This window comes from Cupressus sempervirens, chromosome 9 (assembly GCF_028749045.1).
Source record: "Cupressus sempervirens isolate cs-2001-9-10 chromosome 9, ASM2874904v1, whole genome shotgun sequence".
Classification (NCBI taxonomy): Eukaryota; Viridiplantae; Streptophyta; class Pinopsida; order Cupressales; family Cupressaceae; genus Cupressus; species Cupressus sempervirens.
The window spans coordinates 30,137,918-30,162,803 of NC_143126.1; positions in this window are offsets into that span (position 1 = coordinate 30,137,918).

Here is a 24,886-nt window from a genome sequence, read left to right on the forward strand (position 1 = left end):
TGAAAACCCATGAATGGACTGATTGATGATAATTGATTAAGGATGGAAAAGCTAAAAATAAGCAATATGAACATCCAAGGATTGGGAAGGATTCATCCCATGATAATGTTTGAATATGGTCAATGGATTATTAGCTGATTGGGTTAAATTTATGAATTGATTAAGGATTTATGTACAAGATTGCATGATTAGATTGATTGAATTGGTATTGATTGCACATTGATTTTTATTTTATTTTTTTTATTTTATGGAGAAGTGGATGAATAGATGAAATTGCAATGCAAGTAGAAGAATGGACATGGATGAGAGTCAAAGAATGATGTTGATAGGATGAAGAATGATGAGAGTAGAATTGATTTGATGTGAAGGATTAGAAGGAGGGAAAATTGATGGAAATAGAGGATGAATGAATTTGATTGAAGTGAGTAGAAGAATTAGATTGAAATAATGTGGGATATAATGGATTAGGATCAATGACAAGGGAGAGCCAAGGCATGGAAAATGGAGGAAAAGAAATGTGAATCGGTGGATGAAAGGAATGGTGGAAGGATATGAGGGACCAAATGATATGGTATCAAAAAATGCAGAGAGTCAAGGACCATGTTTCAAAGGAGTCCAAATGCCCCATACAAAGGATTGGAAAATGGAAGGAAATATGGTGGGAAGGGATGCATGAAAATGGAAAGATGGTACAAAGTCTAGCATATGGAGGAAGAGAAGGCATGTGCTCTTCGAAATCATGTATGAATGTTTTGTTATTGTGTCTCTAGTATGGATCCTGAGCATGGGTATGAAAGTGAAATGAATAAGGATATGGGAGGGAGGGTATGAAGAAGGGATAATTATATGTGGTATATGAAGTGGATGGGATGGATGGGATAACCAAGATCAAGGACATATGAAATAAGGAGGGAAGTATGTAGGAGTATGGATGGAAAATAGATGAACATGACAAGAACTATGGAATGGAAGATGTGGATAGAATGTCAAGATGAAATACATGAAAGTAGATGGAAATATGTAGGATAATGTACAAGGGATATGGAAAGTGAGCATGGATGGATGAAAGGAAAGTGAAAGTCAAGATCAAAGATGGAAAATGATAATGAATAGATGGTGGAAGTATGGAAGATATGTATGGAAGTTTAGTATGGCTAGAGCTTGCCCCTAGTGTAGAGTGCAAGTGGATGAGGGAAAAGTGAATGGATGGATAAGTGGAATGGAAAAGCAATGGATACATGATAGGAGAATGAAGGGAGGACTCAAGAATCTATTTTCATGGATGTTATCCCTTGATATTGTTCTTTTCTTTTTGCTTTTTTTTTTTTTTCAAGGAATTTTTTACTATGTTCACATAGATGTTGGTAGGATAGTGAATGGAGGACAATGAATTATGAAAAGGTTTGGATTAAGGGGGTGGTGTGGGTGGGAGGAAGACATGGATGCTAGGTTGGAAGATTTGTGAATGAGTGGATGAAGGAGAGAAAAAGATCATCAATGGCACACACCTTGAAGGGTGTTGGAAAGGAAGAAATTGTGGAGGATATGGAAGTGTGGATTTTGGGATACAGGCACTCAAAATGGATGAAGGAGACAATGGATTTAGGATGGTGGATTTGGGTATATAAGGAGCCAAAATGGATTTGGAAAATGGAAACTTGGATGGAATATGAATGTGGGAAGCCTTTGGATTAGCAACATTGGATGTCATTTGGAATCTTTCTTTGACATTCATTGCTACATTAAGTAGCTTTGGGATCCACAAATTTTTTTTGATTTTTAGCCTTTGTGGCCTTTTGATTTTTCTTTTCTTGGACATGTCTTTTAGAGGTGACATGTTGATCCTTGGATTTTTGTGGATTTTTTACTTTATTCTCTTTTCCTTTGGCATCCAATTTTATTCCATTGGCCATGGTATGGGTGCATGAAGATAAATGGGATGGAGAGCATATGGATGGTGAACTTTGGAAGGAATTCAAGGATGTGTGCCTTTGTTGATCTCTACGAGGACCATGAGGGGATGAAGTGTCAAACACGGATATGGTGGATGGATGTATGTAAGGACCTAAAATGGAAGGAAGAGATGAAGGGATTTGCTTTGGAACATACGGACCCAAAATGGATGGAAGTGAGGAAGGAATGGGAATATGGATATAAGGTCCCAAAATAAGATTTGGAAGGTGAATGATGGGAAGCTTTGGGTGTGGATGGAGGAACTTTGGAGTTGGAAGAAGTGGAAGGTATACCAACATCTTGAGACATTATTTCTTCAATGGGGTACTTAAAATTTTCAACACAAGATGTGAGTCCATGTATATGGGGTTCATGAGTGGATTGGATAGGTGTGATAGGGTCATGTGGATGATTAGGATCATGAGAGGAATTATAAGGGATAATAGGATCTTGAGATGGATTTGGATCATGAAAGGAAAATGAAGGGGTTCTTTGATCTTGACTTAAAAGGGGATCATATAGTGGAATGAGTGGATCATGAGATGGAATAGGATCATGAGATGGAGTGATTTGATCTTGACATGGAATAATATTAGTGGATGGAGTGGAAGGAACTTCTTCATGAAGTGGAGGATCTACGAATGCTAACTCTTGAGATGGAGGGGAATTGGTAAGGTGTGTGGTACATGGAATTCCTTGATCTTGGTTAGGAAGGGAATAATGAGATGGACTAGGAAGGATAAATGGATCTTGAGGGATAAGGGAATGATGGGATGGAGAAAAGCTCAGATCTAGAGGAGAAGAGCAATCTATAATGTCTTGCTTTGGAGGAAGATCTTGAGATGTAATTGGGGGTATCATTTTGGGTGACTGGATCACTTTATTTGGAATTTTGTACTTAGACAAGAATTCGGGTGAGAAAAACCTATTATGATGTGGGGATGATGCTTTTGGAGGATTAGGAGTGGGTGAAGGTGGAACTATGGATAGGGGATTGGGATGATGGTTTTTGACATGAAGATCAAAGTATGGGGAATTGTATGAAGGATTGAGGTTGGATGGGACATGAGGACTATGTTTTTTGAAACATGGGGTGGGAGGACACATGGCATGGAAGGTAGAATTTTTCTACTGAATTGCTAAGAGATAATTCTTTAGTTGCTCCATTTCCTTGGCAAGGTCATTTGTGCTTGACGAATTGTGTGGGCTATGAATGGAATTGTATGTAGTTGAAGGATAATGAGATGGATTTCCCTTGTCAAAGGTAGAAGAATAATGAACATGATATGGATAAGAGTTGGATATGAAGTGTTGAGGATGAATTTGATATGAAGGTTGAATAGGAGGTAGAACTCCATATTCTCCTTGAAGATCATCAACTATTTCATTAAGCCAACTCAGATCCATAGATGTTAGAAGAAGAGTGACGAAAGATTTGATGATGAATGAAATATGAATTTAGGACTAGGAGAAATTCTAGACTTTGTGTTGACTTGATTTGAATTGGATTTTACTTGATATTGATTAGATTAGATTATATTTGATTTGATATTGATATTGATTGAATGAGGGTTTGATTTGATTTGATTAAAACCCTATGATATTGCAAACAAGTGAATGTTGAATTTTAATGAAAGTCCAATGGTGATGAAAATGCACCTATGTTCGAAGTAGCAGATGTGATGCAATGTTAAATTAGAAGAAGAAGACATGAATGAAATTAGAAAGACTACTTATGGATGAAGATACAAATGGAGTGAATTAAGAATTGATTAGAAATGACTAAATTTGACAAGGAATTGGATTAGAAGGATGATGATTTGACAGATTGAATTAAGGATGAATGATGGGATTGGCCAAGGAAATTGAATTTGGATGATGATGAATCATGACTAGGATGATGATTATGGATTAGACTGAATGAAAAGGAAATGATTTGGTTGAATAGAGATGATTAAGATGTCAAGCAATGGTTTGGATGACGAAGACAAGAGATGCATGCGGGTGATGACTTTGATGGAAAGAAGAAGTGACATGGAATTGATGTGGACAACTTGACTAAGAGGACCTAAACCAAGACTTGTTTTTTTTGTTTTTGAAATTTTTGATTTTTTTGGATTTTTGAAGTTTTAAGATATTTTTTGGATTTTTCAAATTTTATGATTTTTTCTAGATTTTTCAAATTTGAGAAGAAAAATCAAACAATGAAATATATACAAGGAAATTGTAGCCAGTGTGTCCCCTTCAATGGGGGAGGGTTTCAAACACACAAGCATGTTAAACACACCAACAATCCTATAAGGTTTCAACTAGGATGTACAAGGATCAATTAGAGGGCATCCTTGATATACACAAGGTACGTGAGGCCCAAATTTTTAGATGAAAGAAAATAATGCCACATAGCTAGGCTCCTTAACTTCTCAAAGGTATAAAGTTCTTTGGGGCTTAGCCAAGAGTGAGGTTTCTTTCGATTCACCTCTCAATTTTTATACTCCTCCAGAACACTAAAGTTGAAGTCATCCCAAGGGGTGATGAAATCCCCAAGTAGGCCTCCTAAAAAAAAGAAAAACAAGACCACTTATTTCTTTTGCACCCAAGATCACCCAAAGGCACAAGGGGAGAGAATATGTAAGTGGCCTTGGGGTTTAAAAGACACATGTTCTTTCCCAGTGAAGCTTTAGGTTTTGTAATCTACTATGAAGATACACATGTTTAAAGCATACAATTTTCTTTCTAACTTGAAATTGTCATCAACATAAATGAAAAGAGCTGATTCTTCAATAAGAAAGTAAATCGAGTGTGCACATAAAAAAATTGCTGAAAATGAAATCAATTTCCTTTAAGGTATTCAAAAGTGTGTGAATTCATTTTAAGCACCAAGCCCAACTGTTTGCTATCCGTAAACATGCATGTCAATTTCCTTATGGCATTCAAGATTGCATTCGATCGTTTTAGCATTTAACCATGCATTCAAAGATGAGTATTTAATGAAACAAGTTCATTCCCAAAACAAACTTAAAGCAAAACCTGCAAGCAATATGGTTAGTGTGAAAATATCCCTGCAAAACCACAAGTTAGGGCAATGAAAATGTAGGACAAACATGAAACAACCCTACAATGAAAAGGTTAGCAAAAAGTTCAGCCTTTGAAAGAAAAAATAGGGATCTAAACAACTTCAAAATCTCATGAAACTAGCATCATCATGATAGGCTTGGAATCAGCTTTTCGGTGATATTTCATTTTTTGAAAATAGAGTTCGTATGCTCAAGTTATGAGAAAAAAACCAAATGCTGCTCCTTATGGTCTAGAAGGGCATGTGCAATGCTGATGTAGTGATGATGTCAGCAAACTATGAGGTTAAAATTTATGGTTAGAGGCATGTTAGGCAATTTTTTTTTTTTTTTTTTTGACATTTTTGGAAAAAAAAAAGAAATCTAGGCAATTTTTATATAAAAAAGAGATAAATGTTATTTTCCTAAAAAGGAAATGAAAAGATATAATTTTTTTTTGTTTTTCATGCTTTGCATTTTTAAAATGAAAAAATAGTATGAATTTTTTTAAAAAGGAATTGCAGGGTGGAGGTAGGGTTTTGGGGGTGGCAAAGTGGTGGTGGGGGAGGAGTTGCAGGGTTTAGGTGGCAGTGGGAGCTGCTCAACCATGGGTTGTAGGAAGAAGTGGCATGAGAGTGGTCATAGACAGGAGGAGGGGGTTTGAAGTGGTAGAGGCAAAAGGAAGCAACGATAATGGGGTTTGGCATGGTAGAGGGTTTGCAATGGACCACATAGGAGGCTGATTTGAGGAGGTTGTAGTGCCATCAGGAGTTTGAGCTGCTATTTGGGGGTGAGTGTGGTTGAGCATCCATGAGATGATGAGAAGTGAGGCAGAGAGGAGGTGGCAGAGGTTGAAAGTGCAGGCAAACGACATGCAATAATGTTGCAGGTGGGGTCACCAAGGGAGTAGTAGAGGTGAAGTAGGGGAGTTAAGTAGTGGGAGCAGAGGAAGGCTTTGCAGACATTAAACGGGGCACAAACAGGGATCAGGTGGCAAGTTTAAGCAGTCGACGAAGGAAGGGGTTGGTGCTGTGTTGTAGCAGCAGGGCGTTGTAGGTGGCGGCAAAGCACAGAGGGCAGTGAAGTGGTGGAGAAGCCAAGAGGTACTCAATGAAAGGGATGTCAAGCGAAGAGGAGCAGTAGTTGCGACAAAGGTGGTAGGGATGAGTGGTAGCGGTGTTCGCAGAGGGAAACAACAACGGCGGCCATAAGGTTGCAGCTCATGGTTGTAGGTTGAGGGGTGGTAGTAGGGGTTGAGTGGCTAATAAGAGGAGTGAGCTTTATGATAGTGCGAACTGAGAACAATGGTGGTAGGATTTTAGGCCATGAGTGGTGCTCAGATGTAGTGACGGGAGGCAAAGTGGAGTGGGGAGGGTAGAAGGGAGCTGGGTGGAGGCATGCAGTGGCTACGAGCTGCGGGGGTAGAGGAATTCTTTGTAGGCATTGAACAAGGCACAGACAGGGAGAGGCATGGGAGAGGAGGTGCGATTTGGTCAAGTAGTGAGTTGGGATTTGCAGTAGGTGGTGCAGGAGCCGCCGGGGAGTGGGGGTGCAAGGGCAGTGCAGTGGGCGTGGCCACAGTGCCCAACCTGTGCCCAAAACCCACTTTTAAGAAAAAAAAAAATACTTGATTTTTTATTATATTATTTTTTTTAAATTTTGAAATTTTTGAATTTTTTATTTTATTCATTTTTATTTTTCCCTACTTAGACTAACATGACCCCCCCAACTTTAAAGAAAAAATTAAACTATATTTATATGTGTGTGTGTGTGTGTGTGTGTGTGTGTGTGTGTGTGTGTGTTAAAAATGCATAAAGAAGACATAAATGAAACAAAATTAGTCCCTCCCCCTTACCCCCTTTTTAACTAGTTATCTATCAACAAAGAGGGAGATTTTTTTTATTTTTTTTATTTTTTAAAATCTTTTCCTAGTAACAAAGAGTATATTTAATGTACATGTATCTCTACACCTTGGAAATAAAGCAATAAGAAAATATAAAGTATTTTATGTCAAAAAACTTCCCTTATGTGCTCCAAATGCGATGATGGGCTTTATGGATTTCTTAGAGGCTCCTTGTAAGATTTGATCTTAAGTGCTTCTTCAACCTACAAGCTTGAAAACTCACAAAACTCTCAAAAACACATTAGATGGTTAAAAGGCATGTCAAAAATGTATTGCATAAAAATGTAATAAGGGAATAAACATTAAGAAACTAACATCTATTCCTACATAATCATGCAAACCTCAAATACACAAGAGAACATGTAAATAAGCATAACATGAAATAAAAAGAGCATTAAACGATTCAAAATAACACCAATGCAAACTTTATAAAATCACCAAGTGGAGATGATTTCCTTTCTTATAGGATGTGGTTGCTCACAATTCCTATAGAATAATAATGAGGTAGATAGTGCTTGAATGAGGGGAAGGCTCTCCTTTTATAGGAAATGAGATGAAACGAACAACTGAGATTCAATGGAATATGGAGGGCTAGGATCTCTCAAGATCAATTAGCTGTTCATGAGGTGGAGGCCAAGTAGACTCCATGTGGATTAGGGTTTTTGACCATTCAAAGGGAGCAAGATGCTCACACATGTGTGAGAAACCTTTGATGGTGACATGTGCAAGAAGTGTGAGAAGCATGGCTTTTCACACATGTGTGAGACACCTTGATTCTCATGCAAGAGGACAAGTGTGCAAGAGGTGTGAGAAGCATGGCTTCTCACATATGTGTGAGACACCTTGATTCTCATGCAAGAGAACAAGTGTACAAGAGGTGTGGAAGGCATGAGGGGTGTGGGAAGTGTGAGTTTTCCTCATAGATGTGTGAGTGTTCCTCACACATATGTGAGCACACACTTAGGATTAAAAGGTAATTAGCAAGGTGATTAGGAAGAGCAAGTGTGATTAGGAAAAGACTAGGCTTAGAAGGATGAGTTAGGTTAGGAAAGTGAGGTTAGGTTAGGGTTAAAGTTAGGAGCCATGTGCTCAAATAGGACTAAATTTAATATTTAATTCCAAGTGGGATTAGGAAAGGGATTAATTAAGTAAATGAAGTACTTAATTAAAGGGAATGGGTTAGGATGCAAAATAAACCTTAGCTTATTTAAATCAAGGAAAGATGAAATTAATTAAATAAATGTAAATTTATGTAATTAAAGGTAGGGTGATTAAATAAATAATAAATATCTATTTAATTGGTCATGAAAAGGGGATTTGGACAATTTTAGGTGTCTACACATTGTGGCACATAATTCTTAGTAAGAGTGAGGGAGAACATTTGATGGTGGTAATAAATAGTCTCCTATCAATCTACAACAAAAAATATAAGTCACTAGTATAAAAAATCTCAATGGTACATGTATCACCTTTTATAGACTATATTGACATATATGATAAAACTTATCATACATGACATTATTATGTTGGATAAACCATTCTTAACATTCAAATTCACCAACAATAGTACAAAAAAGAGAAGAGTTGATTGGGATGCTTCGTAAAGGGTTGTGTTTTCCTTCTCAAGTAAAGGTATATCATGGATGACCTCAGTGTCATCCTCATCATAATCATCATCATTAATAGAAACACCAATACCAAATGTGTCATGGATCAATTCATTTGTACCATCATTTTCAAATGTGTTTTCTAGCACATAATTCTCTTCTTCCATGGGATCAAACCAAGTTCTCATTCTTTGACATCTCCCTCTATGTCATCTCTTGAAGTGATAAAATTATATGAGTTATGACAAAAAAATTCTCCCTCTTTGACATCTCATGTCAAAGACAATATCTGATGAATATCAATGTACCTCATGTACTAATTCATATGCAATGTACCTTGTCAATACTACCTCAACTATCTGATATTCAACATGCTCTAGTTGATGCATCACTAATACTATATTTGGTGAGCTTTAGTTAGGGCAATTATCCCCAACTTACTTCTTAGATACAAAAATGCATCCTTAGGTAATGGCTTAATGAATATATCTTTAATTTTCTCTTTTGTATTCACATATTCCAATATTACCTATTTATCTTGTACCAATTCTCTCAAAAAATGATATTTTATAGCAATGTGATTGGTTTTGGTATGCATCACAAGATTCTTGGATATATTAATTGCACTGGTGTTATCACAGAAGATAACCAATAGATCCTTGATCTCTATCTTCATACCTACCAATACTTGCTTGAACCAAACAACATTGGAAAAATGAACTACTACTCCCACATATTCTACCTCTACTGTGGACTAAGAAATATAATTTTGCTTTTTTCTTGTACAAGATACTAATCTTTTACCAAGAAATAACGCTCCACCATTTGTGCTCTTTCTACCATCAACACTTCCTACCCAATCAACATCTACAAATGCTTTCAAATCCAAATTGCCTTCTTTTTGTACTATAATCCATAGTCTTTAGTACCTTTTAGATATCTCATGATTCTCTTGATTTCCATCATGTGATTTTCTTTGAGATTTGTTGAGAATATTGCTACCAGACCAACTATTAATGCAATATCAAGCCTTGTGTGCACTAGATACTGTAATTTTCAAATCATTAATCTATATGTGGTTTGATCTACTTCTTTAGAATCATCATTTTTGGAAATCTTATGTCCAGTAGACATAGGTGTTCCAATAGGTTTCGAATCTTCCATTCCAAACTTCTTTAGTATCTCCTTGATATATTTGGATTGAGTAATGTAGATACCATCTTTCTTTTATTGGATCTATAATTTGACAAATAATTTTATCTCTCCAAGAATAGACATCTCAAAATCTTTATTAATCTCTTCTAAAATTGCCTTGCATAAGCCATTATTTCCTATAAATAAAGTTTCATCCACAAAGAATTCTACCAATACAATCTTCTTGTTTGGTCCTTTGATGTACAAACTATTGTTGTCCTTTTTTCTTTGAAAACTAATATTTATCAAGTAGTTATGAAGGCTTTCATACCAAGATCCAGGAGCTTACTGGAGACCATACAATACTCTATGTAGTTTTTAGACCATATATCTTTTGCTAGGATCTACAAAACCTTCAGGTTATTTTATGCAAACTTGCTCATCAAGAATTCCATTGAAGAATGTAGATTTTACATCCATTTGATAAAATTTAAATCCTCTATGTGCTACATATGCTAGTAAAATTCTAACACCTTCTAATCTTGCAACAAGAGAAAAAGTTTCACCATAATCAATACCTTCTTCTTGAGAATAACCTTTACATAATAATTGTTCATTTTTTTCTTTAGACTTTCCTATCTTTATTTAGCTTATTTCTAAATATCCACTTTGTGCCAATTACATTTTTATCCTTGGATCTTTGAAAAAGAATCCAAGTCTTATTCTTCTCTATTTGTTCAATTTCTTCATTGATAGCTTCTATCCAAATTTCATTATCCAAAGCATCTTTAACATTTCTAGGTTCAAATTCTGCAAGCAAACATGTAACTTTCAATTTATTTCTTGTCATTGTTCTATTTGACTTGTCTCCAATGATTTAATTAGATACATGATTCCTTTTGACATATATTTCTATCATAGGTACTTTTGATTTGGAGTTTGTTCTACTAACTTCTTCTATATCAAGCTTGGGTCCCACTATCTGTCACTCAGGTCCATTAGACTTGGTTTGCTCTGGCACTAGCTCAGTAGCTTCTTACTATGACTTAGGTCCTTTAGACTGTGACTTGGGTTGCACTAGTTGCAAATTGGTAGCTTTTGGAGATTTTGAGGACTCAAGAGGTGAGGTCTCCTAACTTCCAAGTATATTTGGCAACGTATCAGGTTCATAGTAAATGAGCCTTCTATAATCATCGGGTTCTTTAATGCTTTCCTCTTCACTCTTTCCTATAAATTCATCAATTCTCACATGTGCACTTTCTATGATCTTATGAGTAGTTAGATTCAAACATTTGTATGCTTTACTTCTATAGGAGTATCCTAGGAATATGCTTTCATCACCTTTAACATCAAATTTACCTTTCCTAGATTCCTTGAAGATATAACATTTGCTACCAAATACATTCAAGTAACTTACATTAGATTTGTAGCCATACCATATTTCATAAGGAGTTTTATTTGAGTCTTTCTTCAACTATACTCTATTCAAGGTATGCACTACAATATTGATTGCTTCCAATATTTGATTGCAACATTCTTTTCTATCATTAAAGTTCTTGCACAATCCATGATGGATATGTTCCTTCTTTCAACAATACCATTATGCCGAGGTGTACTAGGGGCTGATACTTGTCTCTTAATTTCTTTTTCAATGTATAATCCATTGAACTCATTGGAAATGAATTCTCCTCCTCTATCTAATCTCAAACATTTTAGTTTCTTTTCAATTTCTTTCTCTACTCTTGCCAGATACCACTTACATTTTTAAAAAGCTTCAAATTTTTCTTTTAGATGCGTTACAACCATCATTCTAGAATAGTCATTAGCAAAAAGAATAAAGTACTTATCTCTATTGTAACTCTCTATTCTAATGGTTCCACATAGGTCTATATGAACCAACTCCAAGACTTCTTCAAAATGATAGTTCTTGCTTTTGAAACTAGTCTTTCCCATAATTCAAATTTGAAATTTTTTGCATAGACGCACATAGGGTTTCCTCTAACTAGGAGTACCTCTTACTCTTTTTTTTACTTAAATTGACCAGATTATGAAAGTTTACATGACATAATCTTTTATTCCATAACCAACTTTCTTCTACTTGAGGAAAAATACATGAAATTTCACTGAGATCTAGGTAGAATAGATTACCTTTTGTTTATTTGCTAGACCCAACTAGATTTCCTTTTTCAACCTTTTCCTTTTACGCAACAAGGTTAATTGTTTCCAAATCTCACACTACCACAATCATAATGTTCAACATGTTCAAATTTTGATTTATCACCAATCATATGATGTGAACAACCACTATCAATAATCCATGTATCATTTTTGCTAACACGAGAGATAAGTGTCATTTTATCTCCTTCATCATTACATTCATCTTTTACAACAATATATACCATTTAATCATCTTCACTACTTTATGAATCTTTATCTATGAAATTAGATTTCTTACCTTTTTCCTTGTAGTCTTTTTAGTTTTTGAAATTCTTGTTGCCTTTGTACTTGTTGTGCTTCTTTTCATCTTTGTCTTCTCTTTTTGGGTACCTCGCAACAATGTGTCCAACTTATTTACAAGAGAAATAGATTAAAGGAAATTTACCTTTATACTTTACTTTTCCTTTTGGATACCTTCTTCAAAGTAATGCTTCAATGGTTTCAAGATCTCTTTCGAAACTATGTTCCTCTTCACTTTCAGATTATTTTCTTTTAAACTTTTTAGCTTTCTTCTTGAGTGATACCTTGGCTTCAAATGCAAACTCAAGATTGCTAGAACAAGGAATATAAGTATCATAGTTGTCTAGTTCAAGTACTATCAATCTTCCGACTAGAGCATCCAAAGTTATCTTTTTATTTGGATCACATCTCATTTCTTGAATAGAAGACACTTTGATTGCATACATAGGAGGAAGGGTTCTCAATACCTTGCTTACCATTGTTACATCATCAATTGTTCCCACACTAGCTTTGATTCTATCAACATATTTTGCAATATTTTCATCCTCTCTCATTTTCATTTGATCAAACTGGCCTCTCAAGATTTTTTCCTTGGCTCTTATAACATTATCATCACCTCCATAGATATCCTTTAGTTTGGTCCACATTTCATGAGTAGCAGCACATCGTTTGACTTCATCAAATTTGGCATAGTTAAGAATTGATGCTATGTCAATCATCATGATATTATGGTTTTTTTTAAAATCAATTTCTTCTATAGACATTTTACCAGTAAGAGTCTTATAATTAATGTTTAAGTATTTCAAACATGAATCACTGATGGTTGCCAATAGGGTAAACTTTAAGAACCCCCCCTCCAAAAAAGGATATTAAATTTTGGCGAATCTTTCATTATTTTGAAAAACCAAGTTATTTATATCAGTGAAGCTCTTAATTTTTTTAAATATTATTTACATTGGCAATTATTTTTGAATCATAATATTCAAGTAGAAAAAATTGGTGAATCTCAATAATAATAGGAAGTTTGCTAATTGTTAAGGAATATTACAAATCAAAATTAAAAATGTTCTATCTCATGGAAATTATGAGGATAATTATATTATATTTTAAATCAACAGTGAAAACTATATATTTTTTATATATCCCTAAAGTAACTAATAATTATGATAATTATTTGTGAATTAATTTTATTTTCTTTAATTATATATAATATTTAGGTGAATCAAATCTAATCATGTATCGAATATTGTGGCAAATATTTGAGTTTAAATTTTTTAATAAAATAAATTATTGAGCGATTTTAAATATTTTAGAACTAAATGTAATAAAAATGTGGTGATTTAGGTTGCATTAAATCTTAAATTATTATCCAAATTACTAGAAAAAAGTTTCTAAAATTCACAAAATTATGAATATTTACCACTAAAAAATACCCTAGTTAATAGATGCAACTTAATAAGTTTCGACCATGCTGCAATGTTGTCTCTATTTAATTTTGGGATCTCCCTTCTATAAGACATCCTAATCTTTAGCTTAGGTCCTTGAAACCTTTTCTGTAAGAATGAGGAAACTTTGATACCAATTGTTGGAAATGTACGAGGAGCATCTGAGAGGGGAGTGATGAATAAATTACCACTAAAATAAATCCTAGATCCCTTAGATGTCAATACAAATCAAAAATCTAATTAAAATGTATTCTTCTATAACTCGACAAACACATATGCACTTGGTTTACACTAGAAAACATTGAAAATAACTTGGTAATTGCTTAAGATGAAAATATTTAAGATATTATTTGTGATTAATATTAATTAACTTAGTTGCATACACATAAAAGAAGTAGCATGAACACAATTGATGCTAAAATTTAACGTGGAAACCCAATTTGGGAAAAACTACCAATTGCAACGAGTTACTAATTTTCGCTCTTCTGAAGTGAGCCCTATTAGGAGCCAACCCTATTAAAGGTTACAAAACATAGTAGTAGGTGTGACCCTATTAGAGGATTCAATCACCCTTTTAGGAGGGGCCTTGTTTGAGGTCTTTAAACAATTCAATCTAGAAATGTCACCTTGTTAGAGGATGTACAAATAGTTGTTAAGCCAACTTGGTTAAGACATTTAGATCACTGCTACAATAGTTAGAGAGTAACAATGAGATGACCTGATTTTTGATGCAACTGACTTTTTAATTACAAATCTCAATTATGGCTTGTATACTTGATCCTTGCTAATCGAATGTATCTTTATAGCTCAACAAGGATATTCTGCTTATCCTTCTAATTTGCTTCCTCTATGCATCATCAAATCTTCTATTATGTTCCACACATTCAATCCTCAAATTGACCTTATATTTATATATTACACATTATCAAGTTAGCTTAAGTATAACTTAGAATAATTACTATTCATCTCCTTAGTCGACTAGAACCAACAACTAAATCAATTGAACTTAATATGCCAAAACAAGAAAATCCTTTGTTAGCTAACCCTACTCGGTAGACACTAATAACAAATGATTTTCTCATGTTAACCAAGTGAACTTTGTTAACACTAAATATTCACAAAGTTCCTTTGGTAACCAAGTTATCTTGGTTAACACTAGTTCCATCCAACATTTCATTTAGTAACTGAGTGAGCTCGATTAACACTCAACTTCTATGAACTTTCCTTTGTCGTCCAATTGAACTTGATATACATTGTCTTCTAGACTTGGAAAACTCTAGAATGCTCAAAAGATATAGGAAACATCTTCATGGCTTGAGTGAGCTCAACATACTCTAACTGATAATGATATGACATTTTGTGTAACATCAAAGACAATAAAGTTGGAGGCAATATTTTTTCCAAACTGGAAACAGTTTTTGTATCATTGGATTTGTTCAAATCTTGATTTTAATGAAGTAACATAGTGGTTTTCATGGTTGAAAGGACTATTTCTCCCCAAGCTTCTTGCTAATGAGAGGATAAGAAGTCAGCTAAATGCAACCCTTGAAATGATGAATCAAGCTATAGAGGGTATGACTATGGAACAACCTAGGGTGAGAGAGAATGTAAGCTATCTTAGGGTGATGGAGCAACACATATATCAAAAAAATGCCTCAACTTTAATGGGTAGTGGTATTCACATAAATAATACCATGGGTGCACCTTAGTTGAGTTTGAAGGAAGTGATCGAAACATGCACAGTAACATGACATTAATTTTTTTCCCTAAAGTGGGATACACACATGATGGTCTTTAGGTTTATGAATTTAGAATTATTATTATCTATCTAGATTCTGTAAAATAACAAATGCTTGCATAATGTGGAGATAGATGGGTGATTGCATCAGTGAAGTAGCTAGTTGAGATGCACCGTACTTGAATTGGAGGAAATCATTGATAAAGAAAACATTTAATGAAGAGAAAATGTAAATTATTTGAATGAAGCTCAAAAAAATCATATGTGACATTTATGTGGAGCTTAAAATGAATGTTATAGGAATGGTATGTTGTAGAGCTTCTCCCAAATGATGTAAAGCTGTACCAAAAACATATATTCTCACCAATCAAAATAGTGTATTACTGACCATTTTTTGTTCATCCACACTTTCTTTATTTTCTACATTACATGGAAAATCATTTTAAAAGCATTCTGATTGAATTCAAAAGCCTTGTTGGTAGGTACATTAGAAATTCTATATTTTTTTTTCATTTCATGAGAATGACATGCCTTTGAACCCTTGTTAGCTAATAGGTTATATTACATAGGGTTAAACTTGTCTCATCCCTGAAAAAAATTCTTGGAAACCACTGTCCATAATATAAGCTCAATAAATTATGAGGCAACTTAAAAATTCTTTACGTCAAGTCTGATAATAATTCCTTCTCTCAAGTCTGATAACCATCATACTTGTAGCTACTCGTGTCTAATAAATTTGAATGCTCTAATATTGAATATTTTATTTGATCTTCCAATCTAATAGGATTTCAAAGCCCTAAAATGCCATTTACTGTCTATGGATTGAAGGATTGATTTAGGGTTTTTTCTTTCTTAAAATATTTGCTATGATATGTTTTTGTAAATTTTCTTGTGAACTCTACCCATTTTTCTTGGTTTGCATTATTTTTGAGCAGGATCTTGAGATAAGTCACATAGCATGGGTTGAGTGAGTTTTCTTGTTTTATTATTTGAATTCTAGAATATGTATGCAACTGCATCAATTTTTCTATTGTGCTAAGATGTAATAAGAATCTTTAAAAAGAAATCTATGTATATATACATTAATATACATGTAGACACACATATGTGTGTGTGTATGTATGTATATATACACATATACATATTTATGTATGTATATACATACATACATATGTGTATTTGTGTATACATGTGTGTATGTATTTATATATTATATATATGTATGTATTCATGCATGCATTTATATTAAATTTAATAAAATTAAGTTTTAAATCATATTTATGAAGTCCCCTAATAGTAATTAAAAATATAAAAGAAAAATTATATTCTACTTTCCTTCTAAAATTCAATCTTTATATGGATTTGTAAAAAAATCAATCTGACTTCAATTTACCTGAGCTTATCCATTCTATTTTCTCCACAACTTAATTAGAAAGAAGGGCAATCATGACATTTTTGAGAAGGCCCTAATTCATGTTTGAATATGTTCAACCACCATTCCACATTAAAAAAAATGGCCTTCAAAAACTTGACAAATAAAATAAATGGTAGGATGAACATCTATGTAATGTAGGAGCATCCCAAATTTCAAGTCATCAATCTTTTGGAGGGAAAAGCTCTAAAAATGTGATGTAATATTTTTGGTTATGCATTGGTAAAGGTGATGTTACCCTTTCTCATAGCCTGCAAGTAATGTGTTTGGTTGTGATTTGGTAAAGGTGGTGTTTCTCTTTGTCATATCATGCGAGTGGCCAAGACAAAATGTTATGTATCAAACCAAATATTATCAATAGATGAGAAGTAAGTGCAATGAAAATATTTTGAACGAAACATCCTTCATATTTTATCTACTTAATCTATTCTACATGCTCTATCTCCACATGATTTAATATTAGAGCCAAAGTTTCATATTGCTAGAGAAGAGGTGAAATACATTTATTAGATGCATGAAATGAGTAGTATTATTGTTGGTTGATGTGGAGGTAAATTACTAAGGAAATCACCTCTAGGATCAACTTGTGTGATTTTTTTGGTATTCAATGTGTAGGAGATTACTAGTATATGATCATTTAGAATTTTATAATTTTAAATGTATATTAATGATGTTATGATATACCCAGATTGGATTCATTACAACTAGTACCAATTTAAATTGTTAGTTATAAATATTGGTTGAGTACATTGCTACATTAGATGCATGCATTTCAAATGTAGAACAACATTGAGCTTTAAGATCAATTGAAAGTCCAGATTTTTTTATTTGAAGAGATAAATTAGTATGGTAAGAAATAATGAATCTGAATTAGCATTACCATGTGCTAAGGAAAATAGTTGGATTGTAGCTAGAAATCATATTCTATGTTCTAAGAGCTCCAAACTGTTGTTATGAATATGTTTTAAGCTGAATCATAGATGTGACCCTTTGAAGGAATAGTATGCCAATATAAAATTAACTATGTAACTCTTAAAGTATTTGAGTGAGTTGTATGTAGAGATATATTCTTTTGGGTATGCTAGTGCACAAGTAGAATACTTATAGCAATTATATTTTGATGAGAATAAATCTAAGTCACTAGACAATTGAAGATGAGGTATTTGGGTTTAGTTACAAGTTTTTGAATCATGTGGTTGTACCTTTATTGTGATGATATTGAGATTATATTGGTTTTGGATTAATGAAGTTATTTTTATTCATATAATGATTTAGAATCCACCATAAGATGTGTTAGTATAAGTAACAACTTGAAGTACCACTTGTGTTTCAAATATGTAGTTAAGTGTTTTTTTTAATTCTAGAGGGTTGGATCTAATTAAACAAATGAATAAATATTTTGGAGGTTATATTTACAAAAAATTTGAAATTATTTAACATGAAGTATAGATTTGGGGAAAATAACTGAATTCTAGTAGCAATAACCTACAAAAATGAGCTAGCTAATGTGCTTCATTCATTGTCACATATGTAATATCTCTCTCATTCTTTGATTCATGTTGTAAATAGAAAAAAAATTATACCTCAACAACTTGCCTCTATTTAATCAACAAACATTTAACGCACACACAAATCCTAAATTTATACATATCAATGTAGATGCAAAGCAAACAAGCATGACTTCAACCTTCTATGTCGTGTCATATAATAAATTAGCAACTTAAAAAAAACTTACGAACTAAAAAAAAGTGAACTTATTTGAGGTTCTCAACAAAGCTCAAGGATGGCTTGTCTATGCAACCTTCAGGATAAATTATTCAAATAGGGATTATTTGTAAAATAGATTTAACAAATTGTTGTCCATTTTCTAATATTTGGAGTTGGCTCTGCATAATCAGTCCTGCATTGCTTGGGGTTGATACTAACAATTCATTCAATGCAACAAAATATTGGGGCTGAATATTTAAGCAAACTAAAAATGGATGCAAGGAATTGTTATGCTAATTTCTAAGATAACTAAGCGATTATTGTCTTGAATAAAAGATAAAAGAAGATTCTAACTAATACTTGGCATTATGGATTTGGTTGCCCTGAAAGAAGTTAACATTTTTAAATGCACTAAATCCAACAAAAATTCACTAAGCCAATAAAATAAAATGAATCTTAGAATGACTTGCATTAAGTATATTATTTTCTCAACTTAGGGTTTAATTAGAATGTATCTGTGCATTAAGTAAAAGGAAGCTCCAACAAAAATATCATTATGTTCTCACATATTATTGTGTTTTTTACTGTATGTAAATTACATCCATACTCGAACTCAAAAGCTTCACTCTAGAATTGCATGGTTTTGTAAACTATTAATGTTTTGTGTAGGGAGAATGTAGAGATTCCTCAATATTTTGTGTAGGGAAAATGTTGAGCAAGGGTACAAAGATCACAAGGGAAAAACATAGAAACACAATCCAAGAGAAAGGGAATGCCACAACAACAAAATGCAGAGCAAGGGCACAACTAGGCAACTGATATCCACCCTCATTCAGAGCTCTCCACACTCTTTCCCATGCAACTCTCCATAATCGATCAAATGGAGAATGATTCATGTCGTGTTTTTTTTTTTTTTTGTTTATAATCACATGACCTTCAAAATTACGACACCAACATCAGTATAATTATGACATTAGGGACACTTACAAAAAAAAACCATAAAAAACACAAATAAATCACATTGCCATCACAATTTGACCCCAAATATTATAGTGAAGACAAGATGAACAATATGCATTCATCATAATCATTGTATATTTTTTAATTCATTACCTCTACTTTATGTGTGCTAGCTTTGTAAAATTATGAACAAAAGTGGTGATGATGTTTGTAGTCATTTGTTTGTATGCACAATGGGTGACAATCATGCTCAAAATATATACATTAAATATATGAGCAATGTTTGAAATATGTGTATAATAAATCACCTATGTTGTTATCATTAGAATTGAACGCAATGATATAATTATACCATGTCATTAGAATTCAACATGTAATAAATTAATTAAGAAAACATATAAGTCAAAAAAATTTCCATGAATAAATCAATACTTCATATGTTTCATTGATAATACGTCATAATTTCCATTGATCATCTTCTTACATCCATCTCATCATCATGACCATCATCATTATCACCATGATGATGGTGATCATCATCTTAATCCTACCACCACCACCACCAACACCACCACCACCACCACCATCATCATCATCACCACCACCATCACCACCATCACCACCACCATCATCACCATCATCACCATCATAATCATCATCACCACAACCACCACCACCACCATCATCATCTTCATCTTCTTCTTCATCATAATCTAATTTTCGTTCACGGCCATCTTCTCTGTCTTCCTTTTCTTCTTGTGCCTCTCCCTTGCCTTCCCCCTCCACCTCTTCTTTTTCTTCATATTATATCTCCTGTATGTTTCCATTAGGATTATGTTAATTAGTATTTTTTACCATAATCTTTTTTTCTATTATTCTAATATTGCTATTATCTATTATTTATTTGTTATAGTGTTTAATTTAACATTGAAGGTTTTTTTTTGTAGTTTATTAAAAATGTTCATTACATTTATTTATTTATTTAATTAAATTTTAATTTTTAAATACTTATACAAAAATTTAGCTACACATTGTAAATATTTTTTTATAAATTTTGATTTTATTGTAAATTAAATATGATTATAATCAATTATGTATTAATATTCTTATTAAAAAACCACACTCATTTTATTTTCATGGAGACATAAAATGGAAATAATGAAAACACAAAGAATTGTTAAAAAAATGCCTAAAATAAATGCAATCTCAAGGGATGCAAGGATTGGTGCATAAAAGATTCACTAAACTAAAACTAGTTAAAGTTCATTTTTTGATACACCTCCTCCATTAGAACATACTCAAGAAATAAACCTTTTGAATGGAAATAAGAGAACCCAACAAGTCAAATGATTATGAAGATGTTTTCTATCATTTTATGTTAGACAAATTACTTCTAAATTTGTCTATTTGAATTCTTGTTTATACTCAATTTCAAGCTCTAAAACAAGCATTCATCCACACAAAATGTTTCCATAGCAATTCTAAACTGTGGCCCTTGAAATCTTGATACATAATTAATTACAATCTCTTATAAGTGCACCAATTCACAAATTTTTTTTCCATAATAATCTATGTTCAAATAGAATAATAATGGTCATTTAAAATTTTGTTTACAAAAATTATGAGCTCCCAATCTAGTATTAACTTAACCAAAATTACCTACACACACTTCACAAGAATAAATATTTATGAAAGAATAAGAGAACTGTTAGTAAACCTACCAGAATTCTCAAACTACTCTAAAAAGAGACATTTATAAGACATCAAGAGAGAAAGTATACCCAAAAAAAAATACTATACCCATTTCAATAGAAGGTACTTTTCTTGGAGAGGTAAAAAAGTAACTAGACAATTGTTGGAAATATAAGAGGAGTAACTGAGAGGGGAGGGGTGACTCAGTTACTACAATTTTTTTTGAAATCCCTTAGATGTCAATATGAACTTCTTCCTAACCCAAATCCTTGCACTACTCAGTTAGAACTAGATATGCACTATCACTTAGTTAACAAAGTAGTTTAATATATTAATGTGTATTTTCCTTAGTAACTTTGTTGCGTAGACATAAAGCACTAAGAAAATAACATGAACACACAAGGCACAAAGATTTAACATGGAAACCCAATTTGGGAAAACTGCCAATGCAATTAGTTATAACTTTTTACTCTTTTGAAGTGAGATCTATTATGAGCCAAGCCTATTAAAGGTTGCAAAACATAGGGTTAAGTGTGACCCTATTAGAGTATTTGAATCACCCTATTAGTACTGGCTTTGTTTGAGGTCTTAAGACACTTCAATCTAGAAATGCCACCTTGTTAGGGGATTTACAAAATGACTTTTAAGTCAACTCTTTTCAGAGATTTCTTCACTCATACCATTGTTAGAGAGTAACAATAATTGAATTGATTGATAAAGAAACTAATTTGTAGATTCAAATCATTGTTCTGGTTTATCCTCTAGATCCTCCCTAATCAAAATATACTTTGTAGCTCTTTGTATGTTCTACCTTTAATTTGATACCCTTCTCAATTCACATTTTTTTATTTTCTTTTTATTCCAAACTTCAATTCATAACTTGACCTTTCATATATATTAAAAGCCAATGCCAAGTTGACTTGAATACCCTTTCAAACAATCATTTAACATCCATGGGTTAGCTTGCATTAACTATTTAAATTGACAAAAGTATTCACTATTAGTTGACTAACATTGAAAATGAATCACTTGGTTATCATTGAAATCCTTTCATAACTTACCTAACTTGGTTTACATTGACCAACTAAACTTGCTTCCTTCTAACTTTTACTCAGCTGATGTTGGAGTCCTCTTTAGTGCCCAACCGAGCTCAATTAATACTAGTAGTTCTCAGTTAGAATATGACATTTTTCTAACATCAATGACAATATATAATTGATTAATTAATTTCAATAGGTCCAATAACTCTAGTCATTAACAAAAACCTAGCCCATGTCAAATGCTAAAACCATAGTGAGAATCCTCCTCCAAAATCTACTTCCATACAAATGTTGTATAAAAGGATCAATAGACTAAGATGATTACCTTGCATATCTAAAGCTAAAATTTGATCTCTTAGATAAGATGCAATTTTCCATGAAATAAGATAAATCTTACACATACCATGGGAGTGATTTTTGTAATGAATCAAACACATAAATTGTGATTAAGATAGGAAGTATCTATGACATTTCACAAAGTATTCACTAGTCAATAACCTACACCACAAGTGTTTGAAGGAGTATGGATCTAACAAAAAAGATCAATAACCTATACATTCTCTCTTGGTTCTTTGAGTTGAGCTTTTCCAAATTCAAAATCTATTCCTTAAGAGAACACACATTCAACATTGTTGCCCCTTTCCATATTCTAATTCCCTCCTCTTGTCACCTTCTTACTTCTACTCTCTAGGTTCTCTCTCATGGCTCTACAATAGACACCACTACATCTAAATTATGGTCCTCAGAAACATGAGTACCAAAACACAATATCAAAGACCAGATTTGTGAAGCAAACATTTTGATTCCCTTTTGTGACACTAGGATGGTTACCCCTAAAGCCAAGATCCAATACTTGATAACTTTCAACATTATTTCCTCTTCCCTCTATGAAATGAATGGATGTAGAGACTCTAATGTATTAAATATTCCCTTTTAATAAAATTTTCCTCACTCTTTGTGTTTTAATTTTTCTTCCATTGATTTAGTATTTCTTGGGTGAGACATCACATTTTGTCATGCATACTTTTGTGCATGAGAGCCTATCAGTTGAGAAAACTACTCTTTAAAGTGAGTGCAACTCTTTAAAAGAGTTGTTTCCAACAACATACTATTTTTCATTGGAGAAAAAAAATGATTCAAGTAAATTTAAATAAAATAAAATAAATTTAGAATCTAGATTAGAAATCACAAAAGACTCCAATTTACTTCATCTTCAAAATTGTAATTCTTGAATGAAAATATATACTCAAAAGTGAAAATTTTGTATAATGTACAATTTAACATCTATTCAAGAAAGAAATAAAGTACAACTCACTATTTTGGGTTCACTATCTCTTATACAAATTACTAACATTTCTTAGATTAGCTCAATATGAGACTTAGTAACAACATTAATTACAACAAAAAATGTGATTCCACACATCTTTTGTAGAATAAATATATAATATATTATAATATCAAATAAAAAAATATCATCCAATAGTTAACCATAATGATCCAATCAATATACTTCATCAGTAAATTGCCTAGGAAATAAATTTCATTTCACTATGTAATGAAAAAATTAACTTCTGAGTCATCAATCCTTAAAAAAATCCGTAGGTAGATGTGATTATTCATCTTCATTAAGTATCTTGAATTACATACTAAAATTATCTTCCACATGAAATAATACCATATTTTACTTTGTGGAAACCCAATTAAGGGAAAAATTATGGTTTAGATCAAACTCACTAGATGATGTATTGGCACATTAAAAATCCTGCTAAATATTGATGGAAAATGTACATACTTTTAGACACATGCCTCTACTCTATTACAACAAGGAAAACAACTTGAATAGGACTAAAATCCAAATAAAATAACGGAAACAGTGCAATGAGTGAACAACAAATCACTATAGACAATAATCCACCAAAATGAACTTACTGAAAGCATTACTTATGCCAATATAACTCCTTTGAAGTAAAACAATAGATTCCATTTATACCACTTCTCAACCAAATCTAATCTTTGTTACTAATCCAAGTTTGAACCATATTATCTTCTTCATCAACACAAACACACTAACACATATATACCAAATCCAGATCCACAACTGAATTCACTCTTGGGTGACCCCATAGTAGTGGGTTACACTTTTTCACACATGTTGATTTGTGCTGAAATAACACATTTTTGAGAAAATATGTTGATTCAATCCTTGAAAAGTCTTATTTGAATGAATTAATTAAAAATGGTTTAGATAAAATTTTCTAGGATAAACAAAATTTGATATAACCTCTCTACTCTTCAATCATACCCACAATAGAGTCTCCTCACTTATTAAAATTTTGTTAAAAAACCACTTTGAGTTTATCTATTAGAGGATCAAATGAATTTATTTCACAAGCCTATCCATTTAGTATGGTACTATATAAGAAAAACCTTTCTAATGATTATAATACGAACATAAATTAATTTGATTATGAGTTCATATTTTTAATTTTACTAAACATAGATACTTAACCATTGTTAGAGTTTTAAGTGACTCTACAATACCCCTAGGAGAAAATGAAAGACCAAGATAGCTTCCTCAAGATATTAACAAGATAATTAATTTAAGATGTAAGAATAATATTGTTGATAATGAACATCACTGGATTATTGAACATTACATTGATTTGATTAAAATGTACATAATAAGCCTCCTTATATAGGAAAAAGTGATAAGTGACAATGAAAAGAACTAGATAAGATATCACCTACATAAGGCATAATCACATGTC